This window comes from Pinus tabuliformis, chromosome 1_1 (assembly GCF_031772625.1).
Source record: "Pinus tabuliformis cultivar Carrire ecotype Pingquan chromosome 1_1, CPIR1, whole genome shotgun sequence".
In the NCBI taxonomy this organism is placed as follows: domain Eukaryota; kingdom Viridiplantae; phylum Streptophyta; class Pinopsida; order Pinales; family Pinaceae; genus Pinus; species Pinus tabuliformis.
The window spans coordinates 537310388-537318263 of record NC_142297.1 but is presented as its reverse complement, the minus strand read 5'-3'; the positions used below and the strand labels follow the sequence as shown (position 1 = coordinate 537318263).

Here is a 7876-nt window from a genome sequence, read left to right as displayed (position 1 = left end):
TTGAGAAGTAATGATGTAGTGTTGTATCTGATCTTCTTCCTTCTGGAAACACAAAAATAATTAAAGAGTGAAAAGATGGTAATGGCGGTGACATAAAAGATCGGGAGAAAATGTGAGGCACCGGATCACGACAAATTAATAAAGTAGCTGCTGCTGTTCTGTTCACTGCAGTTGAAATTATAATTTCAACAAGGATGAGAAATATGTAATCGTACGTCCCTAGGTTTGAACAATTCCTAATATTTCGTTGAAGCCAGGAATTTGCAGTCAATTTAGGATCGGAAAATCACAGAATTCTTATGCTTATGCGACCATGTCAAATCTTCCAAATTCAAAATCAAACGTGCGTGTTTCTGCAAATTATCATATCCACACAACACCACTTTCTAATCTATGTTATATATACCCACATGATCTGTGTATACATATCTACTTGCACATAAAGTTGCGAATCTCTCTACTACGTAAAACTGCTGAAGCTAAGCCTTGGTTAGCCCCCCTGGTCTTCACTTGATCACGACATTACAATTCAGAAATTGTTAGAATGCTATATCAGATGATGCACCCGTATAGGTTGAGGGTAATTCCTTCATGTTTGAAAACTTCAAGCTTCGATGGTACTCTTCTGCATCAAGAATTCCGGGCACCAAAACCAATCAAAATCAATTCGAGTGGGATTCATCACACCGGACTACTTGCCGATATGTGGCAAGACATCCAAGGAGCAAACTTGTGGAATGGGTTATTAAATCCAATCAATCCACTTTTGAAAGCGGAGATACTTAGATATGGTGATTTCGCACAGTTAAGCTATGATGCATTCGATAGTAAAGTTTGCATGAGTTCTTATGGTGGGTGTAAATACAACCCTGATGAAATACTTTATAGTAATTATAACGTGGCCGGTAATTGGCAAGCTTACTGTTGGAATATTAATTCCAACTACACGGCAGTTTTCGAACGAAACCGCCCCGATCTCCCCGCACCACCATTCGCAGAAGGCGGTATCCGTAGCAGGGGCCCCGACACAATCAAATGGCGCCACGCGTCCCGTGTACAAACAAGAAACCGCTTGCTCCCCGGACGCTAAGGGTCGATTCGTTTGCCCGTGACGTTGTGTGAATTGCGTCGGATCAGCGCAGCGGACCCAGATCCGAGTCAACCTGCGCGGATGTTAACGACAGTCTCCATGCAGCGCCGTACCAGCAGATGTGGCAACCAACTCAGCAGTCGTGGCAGCGTCAGGCGTCAAGTCAGAACTTTGCGTGGAGTATAAGGCATTGTGTTTGACCGCCGAAGGAAGTTAATGAATTTAATGGTTGATCGTAGGAAGTTGGTTGATGCCTTAATTTTGTTACGGCACATAAGTTTTTTTTTATATATGCATTTTATATGTTTTTCAATACAATGTAGTATTGAGGCTGTGTGTGTGATGTGTAAAAAAAAGGGAAAACATGTATTGAGCCCGCGCGCTGAGGTTAAACAGAGAGCAGGGGAAAAGAATATGGTGTAGTGACTGCGTGTGTGGTAGTTTTAGGGTGTCTGCGCGTTGAATTTTTTTTGTAGTTTTTGTATTGTGCCTTCGCACGATGTATGGGTGTGCGGTAGTTTTATGCATTGTTATATATGCTGTGGTGTAAAGACTATGTGCAGTAGTTTTTATGGGTATGGTGGCTGCGCACGGTGGTGCGTTGTATTTTTTTTATAGAACATGTATTGAACGCACAGCAGTGCGAGATATAGAACAGGGGATGTAATGCTTTTGTTCCCCATTGTAAAACTGAAGTTTATGTAATTCCCACAGCAGTGGAAGACCAGAAGTGAGAGAGAGACAGAGTTTCTCCAGTGAATCCCTCTCTGCGCAGAGGATGAAGTTTGTAACAGTTTTGTTTTTTTTAATCAATAGATATGTTTTATGCTGTGTAATGGACTGTTATGAGTCATTTTGTTTTTAACAGCTTCACTGTGCAAAGGTCCTGGAAGAAATGAAACAGAGCATTGGCTCTGTGGTATTTGTTTGTGTGGTTTTGGTATTTTCCCATTTAAAAATACCCAACAGTGGTATCAGAGCTAGTCCAGGCTCTTTGAAGACTCAAATAAGCTGAAGGAAGGTGTTGTTGCAGCAGTCAAACCTCTCCAGCAGTGTGAAGCCACAGCCAAAAGAGTTAAGGTATTTTTCAAAGCTTTCCTTTCTATTACTGTTAAGAGAACAGTCAGTGATTTAAAAGAAAACACAGTCAAGTATTTAAAGCCTAGATAAGAATGGCAAGGTCAAAGAAGAAAGCCTCCAGGCCTGTTAAAAATGTGTCTCCCTCCTCTATTAAAATAGAAGACAATTTATTTGAATACATTTTGTTTGAAACCCCAAAGTTTGATGGAAACTTTGATGTATGGGAAATAAAGATGAGGGCTTTCCTAATGTCTAAGGGGATTGAAGTCTGGGAATCAGTGATTGATGATAGCAAGATGGATAAAGAATCCATGGAGTATGATGCACAAGCAGCAAAGACTATCTTGAATGGACTCCCTGATTCTGTGAAGAGGAATCTAGGAAAATATACATCAGTAAAGGATATATGGGACAGACTGCATGACCTTCATGCAAAGGGAGCACTGACTATGACAATGAGTCAAGAAGAAAGTTTTGAACCCATCATAGAAGCTGAAAATGAGAAGCTTGACCTCATCAAACTTCAAGTAAGAGAAATGGATGAAGAGCTTGCCAAGCTTAAGAAGGAGCTTGACCAATGCAAGAGGAAACATCATGAAGAAGTCATATCCATGACAAATCAGCTGAATGGAGCAAAGAAGCAAGCAGATGTCTTGACAAGTCAACTTGAACAAAGACACAAGAGAGTGAATAAGCTTGTGGAAGAGATTGGACAGTACAAGGAAGAGGTCTCCTCCCTTAAGTCTGAACTACAAGAAGCCAGGAAGCAGGCACAAGGAGCTGAAAAGAAAATGAAGAGCAGTCAAGCAAAAGATGAAGAAATCTCCAAAATGAAGTCTGATATTATCTCCTTCAAAATAGTAGCAGCTGAAGCTACTCGTAGCAAGGAAGAAACTGAGGGACAACTAGCAAAGAGAAATAATGTATGTGAAAAGTTGGAAGAGGAGATTGTCCTCCTCAGGAAGAAGGTTGAAGGGATGAACAAGATCATGAAGAGCTCTCAAGCTTTGGATGACATGCTTAGCTATCATAGATCTCCATCTGATAAATCAGGACTTGGGTATGTAGGTGAACCCTCAAACAAGGATGAGGATGCTTTAAGCAAAGGAGATGTGAAGAAGCCAGAAAGAGATGGTGATGCTCCTAGTTCCAGCAAAGGCAAGGAGATGAAGGCTGCAATAGAAGAAATCTTGCTCCAAGCAGAAAACCAGCTCCAAGAAGAAATGTAGCTGATGTTAAAGAGGCAAGAGGCAATGGTGATCATCAAAGGATCTCAAGGCAGCAAGGCTTCAGAAGTGCATCAAGAAAACCTCCATCTCCCAGGTACCAAAGTTCATTTTTTGGTTGTCGTTATGCATGTTCAAACTTTGGTCATATGGCAAAAGACTGTAGAGCATTTCATAAAGATAAATGTTGTGGTCTCCGAAAATCTGCAACAAACAATTTTAGAAGAAATCATGAAATGTTATTCATGAACAATGTTGAATGCTTAAAGTGTCATAACATTGGGCATATGGCACGTGACTGTAACTTAATATGGGCTCCTATGCAAGCTAGACCCACACAAAAGAAGAATGTTACACAAGTATGGAGAAGAAAGGTAATACAGTGTGAAAGTCCCTTGAACTCCCCAACTGATCTAAATTTATTTTGAGAAGAGTCTGCCAAAAGAAGACAAGCACACATTAAAGGGGAGCTAGTAATTTTTTTTATTGATGAACTGTATTAACAGTCACTCATTGATGAAGACCTTTTATAAGGGAAGGACATGAAGTTAAATCTGCTATAACAGCAGAAAAGAAATGGGGGCAGCGCTCAAATGTAAAGAGCAGCAGCGCAAGAAGAAAAGTATGCAGAGCATGGAGACCCTCACAGCAGTGGGAAGACAACATAAAACAACAGCTTGAATTTTTTTTTATGGAGTACATGCATTGAAATGCATAGCAATGGAAGGTAGTTTCCTTCTATGTAATGTGAGAGAATATACTCACAGCAGAATGAGTGTAATGCACAGCAGATGAAATGTTTTGTATTGGGAATGAAAATGCAAAGCAATGAGAAGAAAATGAGAAGAAGGCAAAACGCAACAGAACATAAATGCCCAGTGGCTGAGAATGCAATGAAATTTTTCACACAGCAGTGAAAAATGTAATTTTTTTTGTATGCAATGCAACATGCATAGAAATTCATAAAGAAAAACAGGGACAACAGATTTTTAATGCACATGGGTGAATGATAATGTGTGGCAGCAGAAAAATGAAAGGAATTGCACAGTAGTGCATTGTGTAAAAAAATGAAACTGAAGATTGTTTGAAGCAAGGGTGTAAAAAGTAACAGCCCGTGTTATTTTTTGTGTGGAGAATGAAGTGCCAAGAGTATGGGCACAGCAGCATGATGAAACAAAAGGCAGCCATAGTGCAAATTGCAGAGGCAACGCAGCAGCAAATAAAAACCCAGCGATGATAGTCTATGGTTATGGGTATGGACAGCAGTGAATATGAAAAATGCAGTAGCAAGAAGTTATGGACAGCAGCATGATGGCAAGAAGGAGAAACACACAGCAATGCAAATAAGAAAATGCAGCAGCATAAAGTTTTGTTGAAGAAATGAGATGTAATGGACAGCAGCACATGCAAAAGAAATTTTCCTTACAGCGGTAAAGGTAAATGTAATGAATTTGTTGTTCATTGAATTGAAATGCAACATATGCAACAGCAGTGAGTGTAAGAAATGTTTACACACTGCAGTGTAAATTTGTAAGTTGAGACAGTGTAATTGTTCCAGAAAAGACAGAGTATTTTGTCTTTGAAAAGTGCACAAGCAGTGCAAGTGTAGACACAGCAGTGTGGGGTAGACACAGTAAAGAAGATGGCACAACAGTGCAGCCGAGAATATGCATCAGCATAAAAGAACATTGTAATGAGTTTGCACACACAGCAGTGCAATGATTGTTTGTTTTGGAGCTGCATTTGAAGCAGTCATTTGGTGAATCCATCTGTTAAGAGGAAGATGTTTTTATAACAGATGAATCCCTCTATCATGAGGAAGGTTCTCTTCAGCACATTGTAATGGTGAATCCCTCTGTCATGAGGAAGGTGCTCTTCAGCACATTGAAATGGTGAATCCATCTGTCAAGAGGAAGGTGCTCTTAAGCACAGTCACATGGTGAATCCCTCTGTCATGAGGAAGGTGCTCTTAAGCACAGTTTCAGGTGAATCCCTCTATTAAGAGGAAGACAAATTTGTTTGTTTGTGAACTGCATCAGAAGTAGTTGGTGAATCCCTCTATGTGAGGAAGATATCTTTGTAACAGCAGTACTGAGGAATCCCTCTATGTGAGGAAGTGCTTGGGTATGTCCTAATGCCCAGCAGTTGAAATTAAAGGGGAGTGTTGGAATATTAATTCTAACTGCATGGCAGTTTTCGAACGAAACCGCCTTGGTCTCCCCGCACCACCATTTGCAGAAGGTGGTATCCGTAGCAGGGGCCCCGACACAATCAAATGGCGCCACGCGCCCCGTGTACAAACAAGAAACCGCTTGCTCCCCGGACGCTAAGGGTCGATTCGTTTGCCCGTGACGTTGTGCGAATTGCGTCGGATCAACGCAGCAGACCCAGATCCGAGTCAACCTGTGCGGATGTTAACGGCAGTCTCCATGCAGCGCCGTACCAGCAGATGTGGCAGCCAACTCAGCAGTCGTGGCAGCGTCAGGCGTCAAGTCAGAACTTTGCATGGAGTATAAGGCATTGTGTTTGACCGCCGAAGGAAGTTAATGAATTTAATGGTTGATCGTAGGAAGTTGGTTGATGCCTTAATTTTGTTACGACACATAAGTTTTTTTTTATATATGCATTTTATATGTTTTTCAATACAATGTAGTATTGAGGCTGCGTGTGTGATATGTAAAAAAAAGGGAAAACATGTATTGAGCCCGCGCGCTGAGGTTAAACAGAGAGCAGGGGAAAAGAATATGGTGTAGTGACTGCGCGTGTGGTAGTTTTAGGGTGTCTGCGCGTTGAATTTTTTTTGGTAGTTTTTGTACTGTGCCTTCGCACGATGTATGGGTGTGCGGTAGTTTTATGCATTGTTATATATGCTGTGGTGTAAAGACTATGTGCAGTAGTTTTTATGGGTATGGTGGCTGCGCACGGTGGTGCGTTGTATTTTTTTTATAGAACATGTATTGAACGCACAACAGTGCGAGATATAGAACAGGGGATGTAATGCTTTTGTTGCCCATTGTAAAATTGAAGTTTATGTAATTCCCACAGCAGTGGAAGACCAGAAGTGAGAGAGAGACAGAGTTTCTCCAGTGAATCCCTCTCTGCGCAGAGGATGAAGTTTGTAACATTTTTGTTTTTTTTAATCAATAGATATCTTTTATGCTGTGTAATGGACTGTTATGAGTCATTTTGTTTTTAATAGCTTCGCTGTGCAAAGGTCCTGGAAGAAATGAAACAAAGCATTGGCTCTGTGGTATTTGTTTGTGTGGTTTTGGTATTTTCCCATTTAAAAATACCCAACACTTACTACGGGTATCGCGTCACCAAGTATTTGTATAGTGAGACTGATATTATATTGGGGAGGCAGACAGAGCAATCTATTTGGATTGGCTTTATTGCGGTCTGCACAGATGCTCAACAAATACGAAGAGCGGGCCGGAGAGATATTATAATAGCGTGGAGAGGAACCCAAACATCTCAAGAATGGATACAAGATCTCACAGATGTTTTAGTTCCTGCTCGATTATCAACTACTAATGGTCTCAACGAAAAGGGCGTCCGAGTAGAGAAGGGATTTCTAAATTGTTATAATTCTACAGGAGAAACTGCTCGTTCAGAAGTTACAAGACTCTTAGATAAATACAAGGACGAGGCCTTGAGTGTTACTTTAACTGGGCACAGTTTAGGAGCTGCTCTCGCAACCTTATGCTCATATGATGTTAAACAAATTCTGAACTTACATTCACCGGCACGCCCTATATCTATTACTGTGTTTGCATTCGCCTCTCCACGCGTAGGGAATAGAACCTTCGCCCAAAGAATGGAAGAACTTGGCGTTAAGTTGCTTCGTTTGGTGAATAAGAACGACATTGTTCCCAAATTTCCTGGACTTATTGTGAATGAGAGTTCATGGGGATGGTTCAGAAAATTGTTGAATTGGCTTCCCTGGGCATATTTTCATGTGGGGGTTGAAGTTATTTTGGACAACAATAACTCCCCCTTTCTGAAACATACCTGCAATCTTGTTAACGCTCACAATATAGAGGTGTATCTTCACCTGATCGACGGTTATGTAGGAGAGGGTAAACCTTTCATATCTTCTGGAAGAGACCCTACTCTTGTCAATAAGAGCTGCGACTTACTGATCGAAAACCTTGGCATTCGTCCTCATTGGTTCCAGCAGCAACAGGAAGATGGAATTTGTAAGGCTGAATATGGCTACTCTAGTATTCACGAAACCCCATGAAGAAATTGTATCGGGCTGTTTCCATGATGTATATGCCCTTTGTTAGCTGTATCTGTCATAGAATGAGGTTGTCAGCCAATCAGTGATCTGTTAGCGAAAGAGTGGTTAGTTGATCATCCAATCCAATGCATTCCAATCATATGTGATCATAAAATAGATAATGCAAATCCAAAGCATTCCATTGTTATTAGGGCACATGAATATGTTGGATGACCATAATAGTATCTATTATTTTAT

At 40.8% G+C, this 7876-nt stretch overlaps 1 pseudogene; it reads left to right on the top strand.

Annotated features, from left to right (window-relative positions):
- The first annotated feature begins 544 nt into the window (after window positions 1-544).
- On the top strand, window positions 545-7639 carry LOC149214174 (phospholipase A1-Igamma2, chloroplastic pseudogene; annotated as a pseudogene).
- Window positions 7640-7876: the final 237 nt, after the last annotated feature.